General features: G+C 39.8%; 1 pseudogene; it reads left to right on the top strand.

Moving 5' to 3' along the window:
* Positions 1 to 2,640: 2,640 nt before the first annotated feature.
* LOC132229579 (UL16-binding protein 1-like) lies at positions 2,641 to 3,222 on the top strand (annotated as a pseudogene).
* The last annotated feature ends 19,504 nt before the right edge of the window (positions 3,223 to 22,726 follow it).

Genomic DNA, 22,726 nt, shown 5'->3' with positions numbered 1-22,726 from the left:
GCCAAAAGATAGGCATATTGAAATCAAGAAAAAAATTGGGTGAATCCCAAAAAACACTACTTGTGAATTTGCCAAAACATTGTAAAATCTCATGTGAGATTTTGTTCCCCCTTCAAGTGTGATTTACTTAACCCAACAAATGTTGCTGACAATAACAAGCACTAAATCTTTGAGACCACAGTTGGTCAGGAGGCAAAAGAAGCATTTTACTCTCAGGACTTCTTGCTGCCCACTGACTTCCCCCAACTTTAGACCCTCACTCCTACTTCCCTACCCACCCTCACCTCACCTTCCACTCCTGGCAAAACAAAACAATGCACAGATTACTTGGAGGCAAGCCATCTGGGCCAGGTCTTTTCAGTACTTAACAACTTGAGTAAAGCAGTCACGGGCCTCAGTTTCCTCATTTGTGAAACAGGTGAAAAAATCGAATCTTCCTGACAGATTTTCCAACAGGCCTGATGTATGTGAAAAAGAAACAGTAAGACCCTATGCAAATATGGTTACTGTTTATTTTAGATTATATTTTCCCAAGCACTTTAAAGAAAGCTTAGATTTATGAAACCACATTATTGCAGGTCTTTTTCCCTTGGTTATATTGGGAAGTTCCAAAATTTCCCATGTTTCACCCATCAATTACATTACTTAATTAAGGACAAGGATAAGTGAATTAGTGGTTAAGTTATGGCACTGGGCATAATACTTCCTGTATTCTTATCTGACTTGGACATTATTTTGTTATTGCCTCAGGGAAAATCTTAATGTCTTAATTGTCTATAAAAATAAATACATATCAGGGATATTTACTTTGAAAGGAGGTCATGAGCCTTTGAATAGATTCAGATGAGAGGCTTCCTAAGTAAACTTTGTTCTTTGGAGCCAAATTTATTTCTAAAGCAATTTTTTAAATCATTTATTCAAAATAGATAGAAAAATTATTTTAATTGAGCTATTTACTTTGCCTTGGGCATTGTGATTACATTCTCATTCAATCTTTTCAAGCTGTGAGTTATATCTCTATGGCCATTTTTACAGATAAAGAATCTAAGACTCAATAATTTACCCAAAGACCACCAGATACAAAGGATAGAGCTTGAAGTATAACTGAATTCTCTGTGATTTGAAATCCTAGCTCATTTTACTAGACCTCTGCTCATCACAGTATGGTCTGTAGCAAGGGAATTACCTGGACCTCATTAGAAATGCAGAATCTCAGGCTCCACCCCTTTAAAATTGAGACTCTTTTACTAGACCTCCCAGCCTCTCAAACAGAATGCCCTTAACCCCCTACTGTCTGTGTCATTGGTTATGCTTATATGCATGCATACAAGTCCTTTGGTTGATCTCTTACCTCCTTAACTTCCCTCCCTACCCCACCCCCCCTGCCTTCCCTCTGAAGTTTGATGGTCTGTTCTATGCTTCTCTGTCTCTGGATTTATTTTTGTTCACCAGTTTATGTTGTTCATTATAGTCATTCCACAAATGAGTGAGATCATATGGCATTTAGTTTCTCTGACTGGCTTATTTCACTTAACATAATGCTTTCCATGTCCATCTATGCTATTACAAATGGTAAGAGTTCTTTCTTTTTTACAGCAGCATAGTATTCTGTTGTATAGATGTACCACAGTTTTCTAATCCATTCATCTGCTGATGGGCACTTAGGCTGTTTCCAAATCTTGGCTATTGTAAATTGTGCTGTTATGAACATAGGGGTGCACATATTCTTTCTGATTGGTATTTCTGTTTTCTTGGGATATATTCCTAGAAGTTGGATCACTGGGTCAAATGGGAGCTCCATTTTTAATTTTTTTAGGAAACTCCATACTGTTCTCCACAGTGGCTGCACCAGTCTGCATTCCCACCAGCAGTGCACAAGGGTTCCTTTTTCTCCACATCCTTGCCAGCACTTGTCCTTTGCTGATTTGTTGATGATAGCCATTCTGACAGGTGTGAGATGGTACCGCATGGTCGTTTTGATTTGCATCTCTCAGATGATTAGTGACTTTGAGCATTTCATATATTGCATAACATATATTTTTATGCTATTCATAAAACTTCTCTAACTAAAATAACTTCCAGTATTTTGGTGGGTGGTGTTAATGAACTATTTGTCCTCGTCGTGGTTTTCTAAAAACAAAAATAAAGAAAAAGAGGAATTGTTGTTTTTCTTTTATTCAAGTGTCTCTTTGTCCTTTAAAATCTATTCTGAGATATGGACTTTATGCCTAGTGGAATTTAGGAAGCAACCACTACAGAGCATTAGAGAAACCTGGAATAGCAAACGTTAAATAAACTCAGTGAGGAACTCGGAGGGCACAGAACCTTGAGTTCTTGAGGTTGCTGCTTTGGAGATGGCAGGTAGTTTCTGCATTCTAGGCTGAAAACTGGATTTTGTGATCCTTTTTAATCCAGCTGAATTTTGCCCTTAGGTAAGAACTGAATGCAGGAAAGGAACCCAGTGCAGGTGCTTGAGCCGGAGCAATTTCAGATTCGGATTTTGCCAGAGCCCCGAGGCGCCGGGACAGGGCTTCTGCGGTGCCCTCACAGGATCTGACTCCCCAGCTCCCTCTCTCCCCCAGCCAGCCTGGCTCTCCCCGCCCCCCGCGGTGCGCCTAACCTCAGGACCTGGGGGTGGAGATGAAGCGGTCTGTAAGGGTCAACCCCGTTTTCTTGCTCTTGCTTCTGCTATGGGAACCGGCTGCTCCACGCTGTGCTATCTCAGCTATAAATTCATTGTCACTGCCAGTGATCAACCATGGTATAAAATTCAAGGCGAGGTAAGTGGGAGCACATTCCTTCATTATACCTGCTGTAGCGAGAAGGTCAAACTCATCAGTATTCAGGAGATGAAGGAGAATGCCACACAGGCCTGGGGTCAACAGAGAGACTCTCTGAAATGCGTGATGGAAGAGCTCAAAAAGATCCTGCTTGACATTGAAGCAGAGAGCATTGCAACCAGCGATCCTCTCTCCCTACAGGGCAGCATCATGTGTAAGCAGGAATCCAGTGTACTCACCAGTGCATCCTGGGAGTTTGGATTCGACGGACAGATAATCTCTGCGCTTTGACTCAAAGAACGGAATCTGGGCAGTGTTGCGTGATGAAGGCAGACTGTTAAACAAGACATTGGCAAGTGACAGAGCTATGACCGATCTCCTTGTTAGGACCTCAACTGGAGACCGTAGGAAGTGACTCAAACAAGGTTGTGTTCCCAGATGAAGTTCTGAGCACAAAAGCTGCATCAGCCACTGCACAGCCACAGTCCTGTCCAAGGCCACAACCAACAGCCCGTCACTTCCTTCCTCCTTGTGATCAATCAGAGCTGGCATCCTAGGCTGGCCATGTGACCAAGAAGGCCTGATAGTGTGGGCTATCTCGGCGACTGTGCCTTTTGCTTGGCTGCCTCTGGATGACCTACTGTTCTTTTTATTTTTAAAATTCATTTATCTTTATTACTTTTTAAATCTTTATTGTTACAAGTATTATATATGTCCCTTCAGCTGTTCACTTTTATTTTATTTTTAAAAACATATTTTTAGGCCAGCTGGTGTGGCTCAGCGGTTGAGTGTTAACCTATGAACCAGGAGGTCACAGTCAGATCACATGCCCAGGTTGTGGTCTCAAACCTCAGTGTGGGAGTTGCAGGAGGCAGCTGATCAATGATTCTCTGTCATCATTCATGTTTCTATATCTCTCCCCTCTCCCTTTCTCTCTGAAATCAATAAAAATATAATAAATAAAAGATTTTTGGGGACGTACTCTATTCTTTGCCAACACTTCAAAGAGATATATTTTTCTAATCCTAATATATAATCCTAATATATAAAAAGCCAGGGGCCGTCACAACCTAAATGACCGGACAGATGACTGAACAGCAGGCTTGGGTCCTGGGTGGCGCGGTGGGTGGTGGGAGACAGGGAGCCTCCTTGCAGCGAGCCTCCTGGCAGCAGTGGGAGGCGGGAGGTGGGACACCTCCTCACGTGATTTCAATCATGTGCTGAGCCTCTAGTCAAATATAAGTAGCTTAGTTCGTCAAAACTTTTTTTTATTGTGGGTAATAGTGATTTCCACATGTGAACTAAGTACCTCCCACAATTATTTTGATTATGGTGGGGGAAAATTTTTAGATTATAGGTCTTGTATGCTTAACGTTTTTAATCCTGAAAAATACTCTTCTAAAATAGAAAATGATACCAATTCGGATGTTTTAATTACTTTTTAAAAATATAAAAACATGCTATGAGTTGTAGACACTTGTTGAAAGGTCTTCCTGACATTTATGCTTCTCTGTAGCCCTTTAACTAGAAACAAAAGTAGTTCGCTAACAGTTCAAGAGTGGGAAGTGGTTTTCTTTTCCTTTTATTATTCTGCAGTCTGTGCCACTGTAGCTAAGGAAAATGAGAGGAAATCCTATCTTCTTCAGGCTCTAGACGGTGTTGAAACTCATGATCTCCGTGGTGAGCGCTTTAGGAAAGGGCAACAGAGATGCAGATGCATTTGTGACTTGGAGAGTTTAGTCAAGTCCCTATTAGGATGAAAACTGTGGGCCTTCTTCAGGATAAATATGTCCAGTGTAATTATTAAACTTAAAAAGATGCCAAAGGGAAAAGGGAAAAAGAAACCCTCGCCTTTGGAGTCATGCATCTGGAAACTTTTTTCTCCTCTTAGGAAATATTTGTGGCTCTTTGTTCCTGTCAAGGAAGAAAACGTGCTTGTAAATTTCACCCAAGAGAGAACAAATCTCTGCACTTACCGCATCAGGAAGGAATAGATACAGCCCCACAAACATGTGCCAAAATCCCAGAAACTCGACCAAAGGCTAAGGGGGTAGGGTTGGCGTACGGGGTGGGATTATGCAAGAAAATCAACTCAGTCTGGCAGAAAATTTCAGTAAGGAAGTTCTCTGTGCCAACCTTGGCCTCAGAGAAAAATGCTACACCCTCTTAAAGCTGCTCAGATGGCAAGGGAGGCAGTGCCTTCACTGGTTGCCCAGACCTCCCTAGACAGATGGATCCCTCCAAGCCCAGCCAAATCAAACTTCCCGCTGTGCACCAGACACACATCTATATGCACAGAGGCCGGTCTGTGCGTCAGGCAGCTGCCTGCGGTGTGAAAGGAGTTGGGGAAATCCTCCCAAACTTTCTCAGACTGCCTGTCTGGGTGCCTAAGACTCAACCATTATTAACTCTTTCTTTTAAGTCAGAATTTTACTCACCAGGAAGTTTCTTTAAATAAAGAAAACCACGTTCAGTGACTCCAGGGGATGGAGGTGTTGTAGAGTTTCATGCAAGACTCTTTTGTATGAAAACCTGAGGTCTGCTCCCACACACAGGGACTCCTGAGGTAATGGTTCAAATTAGAAAGGATGACATTGAAGCTTGCACACTCTATTGCTGCTAACCACTCTTCCTTATTTTTTCTTCTTAAAGGGGTTGTGAAATATTTTTACTCAACACAAGGTAAATTCCTCTCCAGATGAGATAGAAAGGGAAGGATGGAGGTTTGACAGTTTGCTCTCCTTGCTGTCTGCTTCCGGACTGTGCGGGTGGGCTCACCGGGAATACCTAGACCTCCACCTAGGGCTGAAATTCAAGACTGTCAGAATGGTTTTTCCCAGTTTTGGTGTCAAATCACTTCTTGTACGGGGGGCTTCCAGGTATCAACTGCCGCCTGATCAGTTAGGGACAGAATTGCACCAGGGATTTGAGAGCATGCCAATCACTCTGCATGTTTTATATGCATTTTCATGCAACTCACACAGTTAAAATACTTTATACCCTTAAATGTTTCCTGAGGTGAGGCTCAGTACATCAACCAGAAACCTCAATAGAAGGCTTTATTGAATTATCTTAAAGAAACATTCTTATAATTAATTAAACCTGTTACCTTGAATATTCCATTTCTACCAATACATAATTATAATCATCTCTTTCAAAACAATTTGTATTCATTATCAGGCTTAATGACCATCTCCTCAGATAATTACCTGGGTCTCTTGCCAGGATCACAATGGCCCTTTAAGAAGGATTTTTTTTTTTTTTTTTTTTTTTTTTAGTATTAACCCAAGAATACTTTAAAAAGCTCAGGAGTTAGAGGTAAATTGGGGAATCCACGCTTTATCAGTTTGGCCCAGCTGGCTTTGTCAGAGACCTATATACATATGAGACAGTTGTACACTTGTACATGTACTCCTACCCCCACCCCCACCCCCACCCCACCCCTCACTGACTCAAACTTCTGGCTGAGTCAGTGTTCACTGTTCAGCTTGAGATTGGTGGGGCGAGGGGGCGGGGAGGGGGAGGAGAGGTTGCAGCAGCCCTGACTTCAGGTGTCTGCAGTGTTCGAGGCAAGAACTCCCTCTCACCACAAGCCTGAGATGGCGGTGGAACATTCAAAAGAGTATCTAAGAAAATCCAAGTCTAGACAGAGAGGGTCTTAGGCCCTTTTCATCTCTTTCACTCTTCCCTTCCTGTCTCCCTGGACTTCTTCCTCTTTCCTGTGGCACCTCCCCTGACCTGTCCCGCAGGGTACCCAGGCCTACTACCCCAGACGCATCCCATAACTCCTCTAATTCTTTCTTGCAAGCAGTATTATAACAACAAATTTTTTTTGGCACTTGCAGTTTATAAAAAATACATATCATTATGTTGCAACCAAACAACCCTGTCAGAATGGTATGATTATCCCCATTTTAGCATAAAACCAAATATCAGGCTTGTTCAGACTGAAGGGCAATGGATGGATTCATGTCTCCCTGTTCCACACCTTGGGCTCCCACCGTCAACACTGCAGGCTCTGCAACCATTTGGGCTGTGGTATCTTCTCTACATCAGTCTGCCCAGGCTTCTCAGGGAAGCTTCAAACAGACAGGAGAAAGTTTCTCTCCAGACTCCATTTTCTGTAAAGAAAGAGCAACTCTTACACAAGTTTGCAAATACAATTTTATTTTATATATAGGGTGTGCCAAAAAATGTATATACCCTTTAACAGCTGATAACTCAATTTCCATGCCTTTTCAGGTTTCACTGATTTGAATAATGGGTGAAGCCGGACAAAGAAAATTTATCCTAGAGTGCCACTAGACTTTTTTCTTTTTAATGGGGATACATAAAAGATAAAGTTTATAGTACAAAACTGGCAACAGTCGACAAATATAGAACAAAATGATTCTTGATTCCATTGCAATTCCATTGCCTCACATTAGCAGCAGTGCCTGGACCAGAATGGTCATCAGTTTGAAAACAGGCATTGACAAAAAAAAATTACTCATTTCTGTAAATTCTTTTAAATTTTGAAAATGAACTGTCTGTTAATAAACACTGACTTTATAATCAAAGTATGCATACATTTTTTAGGACATCCTGTATATATTTTAAATATTATCTTCTTTTTTTTCTCATTGCATGACAGCCTTACTTTTACTAAAAACAATGCACCATCTCCTCAATAATTTTTCTATGACCGTGTTTATTAGAGGAGGCAGCCCCTGGGCCAAGGCTAGCGTTTAGATTGGGTGGGATGAGCAGGAGGGCTGGGTTCCCACGTAGAGCGAGGCCACTTTGGGCTCATGGATAGGCATGAGGACGAAAGAGTCTCCTTAGTGCAGGTAACTGGGAGGGAGACGGGGAGGAGGAGGTTGGGGAAGGAATCCTGGGGTCTCTTCGCACTCAGCTCCACGGAGAAAAGGCTAGGAGCAGATGTTGAAGACCTTGTTTCCACAACTGACTTCCTGAGACTCATAACACAATCCACGCAAGTCCAGGGCCCAGTGGAAAGGTGTGAAGGAGAGATGCGGAGAAAGGCATCTTCCTGCAGAGGGAGTTTTAAAGGGAACCCAGTTCATGTGCGCTTTTGAGGGGACCAGCAGGAAGGGCATGAGAGCAGCTGTCCCCAGGGGACCAAGGGGTGGCTCTGAATTCTGAAAGCCTGAGAGGAAAAGAACTGCAGGAAAGCATGCGAGTCACCCAGACTCCCACAAGTATACCTGGGAGCCGGCTTTAGGCAGGGAAAGGACCTAGATCTTGTAGTTGTACAGGAGGGACCTGGTGAGGGGTGACCGTCAATGGTATTAGGGCCCCTGGTACCATGACTCGCTGGCTCTTGGGATGCTGAGGTACAAATATTGAAGAATCTCAACATACATTTTGGCTAACCTTCCAGTTTTTCATTAACATTGTAACAATTGCACTTTTCCAATTGTTTTTGAAAAATAGTATTTATTTGTCCAAATAATATAGCAGCTACAGGCGAATGTTCATTGAGAATGACAGGCCATCTGGGAGGCCAGCTTTCTCAACATGCAATGGTGTAAAGTAGTGTGTCGGGGTGAGTTAGCCCCACCAGCCCCCTCTCTCCTGTCCCAAGACTTATAACTTCTAACAAAGTCCACTGCGGAACTGAGGCACTTGGGCAGGAGACAGGGCTCTGCTTACCCTTTAGAGAACTGAAACAAAGAAGAAAATGAGGGGAAAGTGAATTTCCTACTAGCGCATTTCCTCATTCTTTTTCTCAATGGAGACTATATATTTAGCCTGAAGGCTTGACTGTGGAAAAGAGCAGAAACTCGGGAGCTCAGCCATTGGATTCAATTCCCCACTCCAACCTCGTGGGACCTTGGGCAAAGCTCCTAGACACTGCGGAGGACTGATGGGCAGACCATGCCTCTCACTGTGGAGGGCAAGAACTGCATTCAGATGGTCCAGGTGTGAGTCCCAGCTCTGCTACTGTTGTGTGACCTGGGTGGGGCCAAGTCCTTAACCTGTATGAACTCCAGCTCTCTTATCTGTAAAATGAGACAATTGTTATTACCTCATAGGGTTGGTATAAAGATGAAATGAGAGAAAAACATGTAAGACCTAGAGGGCCTGCACATTTCATGCATCCAATAAATATCATTATTATTAATTGTGGATGTTTTCTCTGATGCACTTATTTTTATTTATAGCTGAGCTGGCCTTAATTTTAATGGGTATTTATCTTCCTTTAGTTAGACGTTTATATTATCTTACTGATCTAAGACCCCTCCCACTCTACTCCTGAACCAGTCTTTGGCTTAGAGGTTTCGGCTTTGTGGTTTTTTTTGTTTTTGTTTTGTGTGTGTGTGTGTGTGTGTGTGTGTATAAGCACTTCTACTACAGTGCTTATCACAGTGCATTTTAATTGTCTTTTTGTTTGTCTCCTTCACTAAATTATAGGTTATTTGACAGACTGCTTGGTTCTCAGAACCCAGCATATCATAAGCCTTCACCAAATAATTGAGATGATAAGTATAGATGTGAATAGATATCCTTACCTGAAACATTTTGATGAGCAAGGAGGCAGAAGCATCTGAGATTCTACTCTAGTGTATATATCAGAATATAAGAGGCCAAGCTTAAAGCTGACCTGTAAGGCCCAAACAAAGAGGCCTGGTCAGTATTTTCTGCCTCCGGCAGGAGTGGTTGACCCCTAAGGCTGTCCTTCCAGTCCACATGCCCTGGAAGGTGTACCCCCAACCTCAGTATAGTCTCCAAAGAACATGGCTGCAGCAATTGGGATGACTTTATAGAAAAAGGAGAATTCAGCTCAGGAACTATAGTTACTGGAAGAATTAAACTTGACTCCTCTTTCTGCTACTGACTTTACTTCCAGATGGTTTCCGTAGGCCCTCCCCTCTGCTGTTCTCTTAACCTTGGCTTTAGTTCAATTCCTCATCATTTCTTGACTGAATTACTGAGTTACCATGCTTACTGGTCTCTTCCATCCCATCCATCCCATTCTCCACAGTGCTTCTGGGATCAGCATTCTCAAGACAGATCTGTTTCCATTCCCTGTCCTCCCCTCCCCCAACTGCCATTGCTCAGGGTCTATCTGCTCTGCACTGCCCTCTGGATAAAGGCTGAATGTCCTAATTGGGCTCATGAAGCCTTTCAGGGTGGGTCCCTGCTTTCTGTCCATTCTTTCCTTCTCCAACTCCTCCCTCTACTCCCACTTCCTTTTATTCCCTGACATACTGAGCAACATGAAGTTCTAGGTTCGGTCCTTCTCTCAAGTCCATGTGTTCATGTCCCCTAGGAAGTAATCCCTGTCTCCTAGGATGGTTCACTACTCCCCCATTTGTTAGATACAAGGAAGTACCCAGAATTTTCTCCACCACATCATAATCGTATTGCATTGTAATGAGCTAACTGCATTCAATCCAACTTTTCTTTACTCATTCCCTTATTCAAAGCTATTATAGTGTGCTTACCAGGCACTCTTCTTGATGCTAGAGATACATGTCTTCATTCATAAGCCAGGAATAAATTCTACTCTAGTAGAGCTTGCATTCTTGTGGAAGGAGACAAACAAGAAATATATGAACTAATTTATTTTCCAGTAAAAATGTGATGCAAATCTTGGAAGGAAATAAATAGGGTGAAAAGTCAATTAGATAGTGTTGAGGGTATGTGAGTGGGTGGGAATCAGGGAAGGACCCTCTAAAGGAGATGATATTTGAATGGAGTCCAAAGCATGATGAGAGGAAAGCTATGCACAGAAACTGGGGATGGATCAGGTGTCCCCAAGGTGGGAATGAGCTAAGCATGCTGGAGGAAGGAAAGAGGCCACTCTCCCTGGAGCACATCATGAGCCACAAATAGACAGAGAGCTCCCTAGTCCTTGGGCAGTATCTCAGACCTTACTGTGTTCACAGGGTCTAGCCTGATGCCATAAAATTAATAGGTGTTAGTAAGTATTTGAATCAGTAAACGTAATTTAAAAATTTTACTTTCTTTGCTATTTCACTCTGAAAACTAAAAAGGTCTTATAACTTAGAGAGCTTTTATCCTAGGAACTATAGTAAAATATTCTTTATTTTTTCAGCTTGATTGAGATATAATTGCCATTTAACATAGTATAAATTTCAGGTATGCAATGTGATGCTATGATATATCTATATGTTGTGAAATGATTACCACAATAAGGTTAGTCAACACATCTGTCACCCCACATACTAAGCATTATTGTTTTTCTGAGAATATTTAAGATCTATCCTCTTAACAAATTTCAAGTATACAATACAATACTGTTAACTATAGTCACCATGATGTACAGCAGATCCTCAGAACTTATTCATCCTACAATTGAAAGTTTGTACCCTTTGATCAATATCTCCCCATTTCCCTTAACTCCCAGCCTCTGGCAAGCACCATTCCACTCCTGTTTCTATGAGTTTGACTTTTTTAGATTCCACATATGTGAGATCATACATTCTCTCTATCTGACTTATTTCACTTCGCATAATGCCTTCAAAGTCTATTCATGTTGTTGCAAATAGCAGGATTTTCGTTCTTTTTTTAATTGGCTGAATAATATTTATTTCATATATATTTTTTCTTTAGCCATTTATCCACTGATGAATGCGTAGGTTGTTTCTATGTTTCGGTTATTGTACATAATGTTGCAATGAACATGGGGGTGCAGATATCTTTCTGAGATAATGATTTCTGTCCTTTTGATATATACCCAGGAGTGATATATACTCCAGTTTCTTTTTTTTATTTTTATTGATTAAGGTATTACATATGTGTCCTTATCCTCTCATTGTTGCCCCCCCCCCAACTCATACCTTCACCCTCCCCGGTGTTTGTGTGCATTGATTAGGCTTATATGCATGCATACAAGTCCTTTGGTTGATCTCTCCCTTTAACTCCTCCCTCTCCCCCCGCCCATCCCCAGCCACCTTCCCTCTGAGGTTTGACGGTCTGATCGATGCTTCTCTGTCTCTGGATCTGTTTTTGTTCATCAGTTTATATTGCTCATTATATTCCACAAATGAGTGAGATCATGTAATATTTATCTTTCACTTAGCATATTGCTGTCCAGGTCCATCCATGCTGCTGCAAATGGTAAGAATGCCTTCTTTTTTACCGCAGCATAGTATTCCATTGTGTAGATGTACCACAGTTTTTTATCATTTCATCTGCTGCACTTAGGCTGCTTCCAAATCTTAGCTGTGGTAAATTGTGCTGCTATGAACATAGGGGTGCCTATATCCTTTCTGATTGGTGTTTCTAGTTTCTTGGGATATATTCCTAGAAGTGGGATCACTGGGTCAAATGGGAGTTCCATTTTTAGTTTTTTGAGGAAACTCCATACTGTTCTTCACAATGGTTGCACTAGTCTGCATTCCCACCAGCAGTGCACGAGGGTTCCTTTTCTCCACATCCTTGCCAGCACTTGTCCTTTGTTGATTTGTTGATGGTAGCCATTCTGACAGGTGTGAGATGGTACCGCATTGTTGTTTTGATTTGCATCTCATTAGTGGCTTTGAGCATGTTTTCATATGTCTCTTGGCCTTTCTTATGTCCTCTTTAGAAAAGTATCTATTTAGGTCCATTGCCCATTTTTTGATTGGGTTGTTTATATTTCTTTTGGTGAACTCCAGTTTCTATTGGCTTCCATTTTCTAGAAGATTGATACTTGGTCTAGTACTGCAAGACCAACATAGTAGGGGGTAAAGTTTCACTGGGGTTAAAATGCATTTTAGTAACCTTGATAGTTAGGTATTTTTTAATTATCAGTATAAATAACTGCATTGCCAAAACAGGGAAACAAACAGAAACCAGACAGGGTGAAGGAAGATTTGGGTCCTCAAATACCTTAAGCAAACAAAGTACTTTGAAAAATGTGGATTTGGCCAAAACCGGTTTGGCTCAGTGGATAGAGCATCGGCCTGCGGACTGAAGGTTCCCAGGTTCGATTCCGGTCAAGGGCATGTACCTTGGTTGCGGGCACATCCCCAGTAGGAGGTGTGCAGGAGGCAGCTGATTGATGCTACTCTCTCATCGATGTTTCTAACTCTCTATCTCTCTCCCTTCCTCTCTGTAAAAAATCAATAAAATATATTTAAAAAAAAAGAAAAAAAAAGAAAAATGTGGATTTAAAAAACACACACACACAAAATTGATTCTATTCTCTCTTAAACACATTCTTTTTCATTTGTCTTCTAATTAATAAAAATTCCCATGATCTTTCCATATCAAGATATTAATATGACATCATCACTCGCTACTATCTCCTGTTTCCATCCCCAGCCTCACAAGGTCTTGAGTATTTTTGCTTGTTTATTCCTTAAGCTCCTTGACAGCAAATGTTTTTCTTACCTGAAGAACCCTCTTTCAGAAGCAAAACTTTCTATAAGAAACCTATTTCTCCCTCAAATTCTGTGATTTTTATTTTAAATAATTGTTCCCACTGAGCATCTTTCTGAAACAGTTTTCAAACTTGTTCCTCAATAATAACTTCTCCTTGATTCTCAATGGGAATTTCTCTAATACAAAAGAGGCCTATGGTGATCTCAGTCACCCCAGTTGATTCCACTTACCCTCTTCAGACTGGTAATGGCTGAATCAATAGTTTAATAGTGTACTATGTTCAAAAGGCCACATTTCTCTTTATTCACAACAAATTCATTAAAATAAACTTAAGCCAACACCAAGATCATTAAACATGTCTTTATATAGAGTATGTATCCCCTTTGGCATATGAGTATGACAGGAGTCCCAACTTGAGTCTAAGTAGGCACAACTGGCCAACTTGTGCAAAGGACCCATCAGCAACCTACTTGGATGTGGATTGAGAAGCATCCTGGGAGAGACCTCACCAGAAGAGAAGGCAGGAACTATGTAGTAAGAAACTTTAGACTTTGGAAGGAAAGGAAAATTCTGAGTTCAGCTGGGTGGTTGTCACTTTGATTTAACTCCAGGCCCAAACCCTACTGGAATTATACCGGAGCCCCATAGAGTGAGAGCTGGGTTATCAGAAATAATAATAATTTTTTTAAAAAAACACAAAAACAGCTTTATTTAAAAACGTGGAGCTGAGGCAAGAGCAGAACTGGCTGGCTGCACCATGGCAAGAGAGTAAGGAAACATTCCTTCCTGCTTCCCAACACAGCACTGTGAAGCTTCAGGGCTTTGATAAAAATGGGCTTTGTTGCCTCCACTGTAGCAGAAGACAGTAGGACCCATGGCCATGGTGACATGCTGTGGTTGCCTAATGGGTGATGACACAGCAGGAAATGCAACCAGCAGAGGCAGATGTCTCTGGAAGCACATGCAGAAGACAAATACTTGAGAAGCCTACACAACCTTCCTACAGAAGGTGCCCGTGAAAGGTAAGGTAGGGGCCCATGGAATTTGGGTTTTGATCATTAATGTGACTTCCTTAGTGCTCTCAAGCTATAGAAGCCTGGAGAAGCATGGACTAAATAAAATCCCAAATTCTGTACTGGGATAGAAATAAGAAACATTTTTAAGTGAAATTAAAGGACAACATGATTTTGTGTACTTTTCTTTATATCAAAACTGGATAGTTGGATGGAAAATATATTTAGATCACAATCCAACCACAAGTAATATATGCTTTTGTATGTTTTGACTGCATAAAAAGCAAATCCAAGATATCAACTGATGACCTAGCATAGCCAAAAACTTGTAAAGCAAATTAATTACAGAATTTATAGTTGCAAACACATTTTCCTGATTTCTTCTGGTTTCATGTTTTTTACTCCCAAATCCTGTTAACTTCTATGATGTGAATTCCTTCTTAATGCAGAACACATTTTAATATTCTTAGTTTTGGCAAGATTTTGCACAAACATGTTACTTCTAGAAAGTGACTTAGTAAGAAATGTTAATAGAAACACCTTTGTAGTATTCATAGGTGTTTAGTCTTTACAATTATGTGTGATAGGATTTTAAAAAATCCTATAATTGCTAAAATTAGCACATTAAGGCATTTAACTTTTATCCTTTGTAGTAAATAAGCACCACAGAAATGCATAGAAAATAAGACAGTGATGAATAGTAATTGAAAATCTTAATGTTTATTGATTTTTGAATTTAAAAAAATGGTGTTCTAATTGTAGAATATTTAGAAAAAGTTGAAACACATTAATAAGAAAAAACCCATAAACCCCAGAATCCAACCTGTAGGAGACAGTCACTTTTTCTATTTTTTTATACATATTCCATATACCTATAATAAAATAAGATTAAAATATTGTATAATGGCTTTTATATCCTGTTATAATTTTTACCAACTATTTTTTAGCTCTTATTTCTCTGAGTCATTTGGAAGGTATAATTACATTTTTTCCTATTAGTGATTACCTTTTAGTTATTAAGAAGTTTTTATCTCTGCTTATTGAGATTAAGAATGTAACTGTACTCATTAACAATCACCTCTGTAAAATGAGAAAATGTTCAGCCTTTTAGTGTCTTTATTGTCTTTCCCCACTTCATAATTTTGATAGACATAATCTGGAATTTAGACCTAAATTATTATTGTTATTTTATCTTAACTTTTCTTTGGAGACTTATTTTGGAAATTTGTTTTGTCCTGTAATCATACATGTTAATGACAGTTTTTAAAAACATTACTCAAGGTTTAACTATATAATTTACGTTGCTTTCTACAACCTCTGTTTTTATAGAGTCCTCAGTCTTGAGTTCTTTATCTTGCTCAATCCCTAGGTTGGTTGGATTTTATACCTAAACTGTGAAAGCAATAGTTTCTGGAGACTATGATTCTTTCCTGCAAATGACCTCTTGCCTGAGTACATTAGTTTTTTCCTCCCCAGCTTGGAAGTCAGTGTTCATTTAGGGCTGCTATTTGTTTCTCTGGAGGTTTATCTTCCCTTGGGACCGTGGATCTCAACCCTGGCTGCACATTTAAATCACTGGGGAGATTTTTAAAAATGTCAGTGCCCAGGCTCCATCAGAGAATAATTAAATCAGAATGTCTAAAGATGGAGCCCAGACACCAGCACTTTTGAAAGGCTCACCCAATAATTTTAAATGCATAGTTGGGGTTGAGAACCACTCCTTAAGAAATAAGCTGATATTTCTTGGCTGGATGATTGTAGAGGGTTTTTTCTTCTTGAATCTTGAATCATTCAATAGGATGTGTCTAGGTGCCCATGTCTCTTCATTACTGTGTGGTTTATAATTCTATAAACTCAGCAATTTCCCCCAATTACCCCTTCAAATATGGCGTCTACATATCCAGTTCATTTTTTCTTTTTAAGATTCTTAGGACAAGTTGATTTGATTTCCTGGCCCTCTCCTTCATATTTTCCCTCATTGTTTTATCACTTAATCTTTCTGATGTCAGTGTGAATTTCTTATGTATATTCTTATTTATCACTTGTATTTCCTATGGTAGCCAATCTGCTATCTATTGTCTTTGACAATGTTTGTAATTCTGTGATTGTATTCTTCATTTCCATACCAAGTACATTGTCCAATTTTAGCAGGAACCCTAAAGTGATTTTCAAAAATCAGTTTACACTCCAAGCATTAATGTATGAGATTTCCAGTTGCTCTATATCTTTACCAACACTTGGTATTGTTAGCTATTTGCCATTTTCCTGTGACTAGTAATGTTCATACTTATTGGTCTTTTAACATCCTACTGTTCTAAAGCGGCTGTTAAGTATTTTACCCATTTTTAGTTGGTTTTTCAGTTTTATTCCTGTTGATCGGGACACTCTTTATATTGTTCGTTGCCAGTTGTATCTATTACAATACCTTTTCTCAATCTGTGGCTTGCCTTATCACTCTCTTAATATTGTTTATTGATAAACATAAATTCTTCATTTTGATAAAGTTAATTTTTTTTCAATCTTTCATTTTCTGCTTAATGCTTTGGGTGTCCTATTTAAGAAATTTTGCCCAAACAGAGATCATGAAGACATTATGTTTTCCTCTAGAAGCTTCATATCAGTTTACTTTTCACATTTATATCTATGGTACATCTTAATTAGTTCATATGTATTGTGGGAGAGTGAGGTTAAACTTTTATTTATTTATTTATGTATGTATGTATGTATGTATGTATTTATTTATTTACAAAGCTAATAGTGGTCATTTATTATTATTTTATTCACTTTTTAAAAATAACTCTTTATTGTTGAAAGTATTGTATATGTCCCCCTTCCCCCTCAGATGGTCCCCCTCCCCCCACCTCCAGGTCCTCACCACCCCATTGTCTGTGTCCATGGGCCATGCATACTAGTATATGAATACAAGGTGAGTTCAAACTTTCAAAAAATACAGTTATCTTAACTTATAAAGTTCCTTCTTTATATTTGGTCAAAGGGCTGTGCTAGTTGACAGATTTTGTGGTGGGCTTCCTATCTAGGGCTTCTTCCATTGGAACCCCCAAGTTTGCTGCTGGTATGTGATAAAGCTGCCTGATGCTAGCTCCCAAGACAAGGTCTAGGTGCCCACTGCACCATAAAAGAAGGCTGCTGCCAGTGACAGCCTGCTGCTGGGGGAGCCATGTAGGCCTTGCCTTTATGCCCAGCTCCACAGAGACAGTGAGGATCCCCAAAGCTTGGGGAAACTGTCCAATAACCAAACTATTGCGACCAGGCACACTTTTTCTGCTTATACCCTTGCCACCTCTGCTACCTCAGACTCACAGTTTTCAAGAGCTGAAAGGATCACAGATGGGGGTTTGAGTCGGCCTCCAGGGCAAGCTGCTCCTTTGGTGATTGGCAAATGGGACCTGGAGGTCCTTTTAAAATCTGGTCCCAAAAGCACAGGATTTAGAAGCAATTCTTTGAAGTGTCTGGCATTTGTATGGGTTCCTTCCCTAGCTTCCAGTGCTGGTTTAGGGTTTTACATATTTTAAAATTTTCTAGGTCATTTTGCATGGGACTGGGAAGCAGATGATTCAAATATGTGTCCTCAGCCTCCCCATAGTTTCCCTGGAATGTAATAAGATTTTTCTTTTTTTACTTCCAACCTTGTGGGGATTGCAGAAAAACTCTGTCCCTTCTAGGAGAAAGTATTATTTACATTAGTAGTAATCTTTATTTATTAAAATTGGCAATTAGGATTCAATAGTCATTTATTTATATATTTGCATATTATTTCTTTTACTTCAGTCTTTTTTTCTAGGCACTTTTTGAAATGTAATTAAGATTTTGCTGTATATCAAACTTTACATATTTCTTATAAAGCTTTTTATTGTACTATGAGCATTTATCCATGTTATTAATACTTTTTATTTTATATATGTATTATTCATTTTTCAACAAAGCCTTGTATATGTGAACACATTTGTATTTATTTGTATAGACAAAGGAACATTTATGGGAAGATCCACACTAGACTATAAAGTCATAGGGGGAGAGGGTCACTTTTACTTCATAAAACTTCTATATTGTTTAAATTGTTGTCACAAAATGCTTTTCAAAATAAAAATGTCCGTTGTTCTAGTTTTTAAAAAACATGTTTTAGTTCTAATTTTATTTTCCCAATTTATTTTTACTCAACTTTGCTTGCTGTAACCTCAGGCAAAAGGATGACTTGCTGGTCCCCTATAGGCGTCGTGTTTCCTTCATTTATTTGCTCATTTCTTTTCCCTCACTTAGAACCTGGTTCCCTTCCATCAGTACTTAACGAGTCAGTTCAGGTGCCACACCCTTTGAAAGGACTACCTAGTTCTTCCGAATTGGACATGAACTGTTTCTGAGTCCCAGACCACCCCATCGAGGTAGCTCTTCTGGCACTTGAACTTTCTTCTTTACATTTTAGTTCTTTATATAGATTACTTATCTCCTTACACGGTGAGCCTCATAAGGTCATGAGGGTAGATTGATTTTTGGGGGTCTCGTTTCTATTTGTATCATTGTACTACTTAATATACCTCTGTGTCAGTTCAGAGTGTGTTAAGCTGACTGAGAATGGCCAAAAGACATGAAGGGTTTTCTTCCTTCTCATACACATTCAGAGGAGGCACTGCTTGTGTTGGTTCAGCTGCTCCACGATGCCATAAAGAACCTGTTCTTCCAATTTTTATACTGTCATCTTTAGCATATGGGCTTTGATCCTTATGATTTTGTCTCATGAACATAAAATGGCTAACATCAGAAATCTTGTTCTAGGTAGGAAAAGGGGAGATAGAGCAAGGGGCTTTTGTATTACTCTCTACTCATCAGTCTTCCTTTTACTTTTCTTACCCAGAATACATAGCTACCCCTAGCAATGAGGGAGGCTGGGATTTAGAGTATTAGTTTTTCAGTCTCTACAGGAGAAAGTCAGGAGTCAGAGATGGGTGTTGAATGAGTAAACTTATGGCAAATAACATGGGTGCTTCACATATATTTGGCATTCAATAAAATTATGTAGAATCCAACTAAAAAGCTTCTGCACAGCAAAAGAAACCATTAACAAAATGAAAAACCTACCAACCAAATGGAAGAAGGCATTTGCAAATAATACTTCCTATAAGGGTGATTATCCAAAATATATTAAAAACTCATACAACTCAACAACAGAAAAGCAATTTGATTAAAAAATGGGCAGAGGACCTGAATAGACATTTTTCCAAGGAAGACGTAGAGATAGCCAATAGTCATATGAAAATATGTTCAGCATCAGTAGTTGTTAGGGAAATGCAAATAAAAACCAGAATGAGATATTACCTCACACCTGTTAGGATGGCTATTATCAACAAGACAAGAAATAAATGTTGGAGAGGATGTGGAGAAAAGGGAACCCTCATATAATGCTTTTGGGAATATAAATTGGTGCAGCCACTTTGGAAAACAGTAAGAAGGTTCCTTAAAAAAATTAAGAATAAACTACAGAGTGTGATCCAGCAGTTCTTCTGGGTGTTTACCCCCAAAAATCTGCAAACACTAACTTGTAAAGATATGCATTCCTAATTTTATTGAAGCATAATTTACAGTAGCCAAGACATGGAAGCAACCTAGGTGTCCATGAACAGTGCCATCATTCTTTTTCTTCTTCAACTTCCAATTCCATACCGTGGCCCAAGAGTTTACAGGTGAAAAAGACACTACCATCATAAGTACTGCTCAAAGACTCATTCACCCTTGTCTTTATCCTTAACATGAAAAAAAAATTGTCTGAGAGGAAAGGCAGGAGAGGGTAGGTGGCTGGGAGGTAATCAACCAAAGACCTTGTATGCATATATGCATAGCCCATGGATACAGGCAATAGGGTGCTGAAGGCCTGGGGCGCAGGGTGTGGGGGCCTGGCTGGAGAGAATCTATGGGGGGAAAAGGGGACATATGTAATACTTTCAGCAATAAAGAATTATTTTTTAAAAATGGCTGATACTTTGAATTCACAGGTTTATACTTGGGCCACCTTGAATTTTAAGGTAGGGATTTCTATGACACCAACTTTCTCTTACAAGTGAAATGGGGTCCCTAGAACATTTATTTACTACCATCTTTTCCACCATCCAGAGAAAGCCTCTAGCGACCATGATTTGGGGTTGGGGGTTTGTTTTTATTTTTTTATTTTTCCATTTCCTTACATGATATGTAATGTAAACTTGAAAAAGCTATTTTATTTTATTTTATTTTACCATGTAAAATTTTTATATTTAGAATTAGTCAGCTGGACTCAATTTAGATGATTCCAATTTTGTTGGCAACATCCAAAGCATCATAATTGGGAGCCAGTCAAACATATGCCTTCTCTCTATCGGGCCTGATCAGGGTGTTGACTTTGGCCACATCAGTGTCAGAGAGCTTCTTCACAGCCTGTTTGATCTGGTGCTTGTTGCCTTTCCAGTTCATCCCCTCCTCTCAGGCCATTTTGGTAGTGGCAGAATAATTTGGGGTTGGGTTGGGGTTGATAGTTCTCCAGGAGTTTGAGATAGCACAGAGCAGAAGACCATAGCATGGTTTGGAGGAGCCACTAGGAACCCTGGCCAGTGTTGCTCAGCAATTAGAGCATCAGCTCTTGCACCAGAGGGTCTTGGATTAGATTCGCAGTCAAGGGCAGGTACCTGGGTTTCAGGTTCACTCCCCCAGCCCGGGTCGGGGCGCCTTGTGGGAGGCAACCAATGTGTCTCTCTCACATGATGTTTCTCTTTCTCTCTCCCTTTCTCTCCCACTCCCTTCCACGCTCTCTCTCTCTAAAAATTAAAATAAAAAAATCAAAGTATATCTTCTGGTGAGGATTAACAATACAAAAAAAAGTGTAGTGAAGAGGCACAGGGCACAGGGTGCAGTGTGCCCTGACAATAATCTGATGTGAGGCTAAAACTCCATGTCCCCTAATGTATAACTGAAAACTGACTCTTAAAAGAGAGGGCCAGGGGAAAGGCTCCATCCTACTCTTGCAAGAATAGAGGCGAGCCCTGGCTGGTGTGGCTCCATTGTTTGGGCATCGTTCCGTGCACCTGAAAGTTACCAGCTCGATTCCTGGTCAGGGCACATGTCTGGGTTCAGGCTCAATCCCTGGTAGGGGGAGTGCAGGAGGCAGCTGATCAATGTAAAAGAATGGAGGTGAGCCAATTGGCAAATGTGTAGGTTCAATCAGGAACCACAATGCCTTTCCCCCAACACACACACAAATAATTAACATTTTTAAGCCATTAGGTCTACAAAAATAATTGTTTTTCCTACAAACTTTGGATTTTGTTAGATCTTTCTGTGCTCTTTTATTCTCCTTTTTCCTCGTTCTCTCTGCTGTTTTGCCTACTCCCATTAGGCCAATACATATACATTCTTTATTATAGTACCATTTACCTTTGCTCCGAGAAGAGTGTAATTCTGATAGAAAAGAGAGCTCTCATATGACTCTTTAATGATATAATTTTGTGACTATTTAAGGCAAGTCATTTAACCTTGCTGAACCTTAATTCCCACATCTGCAAAACTGATGACTGCTTACACATTTCCCAGGCTTGCTGAGTAAAGCAATTATAAAACACTTAAGCAATGCTTAAAAAAAAATGATGTACAAAGGTTTGTTCATCAGTCGGTTCTCCACACTTCAGACCTTTGCTGTTAAGAAATCTGTCAGTTCCTGCTTTGAATATTATGGTTGCTGCAGACTGGGAGCTCCTAGGCAAGTTCTCAACACAGAACATGCAGCACCGGAGAGGACACGTTTTGTGAGATTGTGTGGGTCTCACGAGAGGGGCGGAAGTCTACAGGAACCTGTTTCTTCCAAAGAAAGAAAGAAAAGACGTGGGGGGAAAGAGCTGTGGTTTGGAGGAGCCGGCCATGGAGGACAGGGCTGCCACGGAGTGGCTGCTGGGGGCCAGAGTACCATCTAGAAACTGAGATTTGAGCTGACTTCAAAGTGGAGGAGAGCCTGGGACTTTGTGCTGAGCTGAGAGCCTCAACGGGATCAAATGACTTACACTTACTTTAGAACATATTTCCTGTGTGAGAAATAGCCATTTAGGGTTGAACCCTTATAACCATAAAAGCCATACAACCATATAAGGCTAAAGTAAAAGAAACAGCTAAAATCAAATCTGTACATCTGTACATCACAATTTCATGTATAGGTGACTTATACTTACTTTATATTCCAAACTTTCTGCAATTAGTATATTTATATAATCAGAAAGGAGATGAGTTACAAATAATTTTATAATGGAAGCAATCTAATAGTCCCAATTATAGAAATGATAATATAATTATGAAACTTAAGGAATCATTAAAACAGATAAGATAAAAGGTATAAAAGTCAATATGAAAACATGATTCTGATTATAAATATAACAAAAAGCAAGTATTATATACAGTTTTACTACTGTATATAAATACATATAAACACTAAAAGATATATAAAAACAGTAGCTAATTTATCTGTTTGTTTAAATGTATGAGCATTTTAACCATTTTTCCCCCCTAAATTTTAAGCTTTCTTCAAGGTTGTTTTATTACTTCAAAACTTATAATAGTCTGGCCTTT

The sequence above is a fragment of the Myotis daubentonii genome, chromosome 3 (assembly GCF_963259705.1).
Source record: "Myotis daubentonii chromosome 3, mMyoDau2.1, whole genome shotgun sequence".
Taxonomy (NCBI): Eukaryota; Metazoa; Chordata; class Mammalia; order Chiroptera; family Vespertilionidae; genus Myotis; species Myotis daubentonii.
This window is presented reverse-complemented; position numbering and strand designations above follow the sequence as displayed.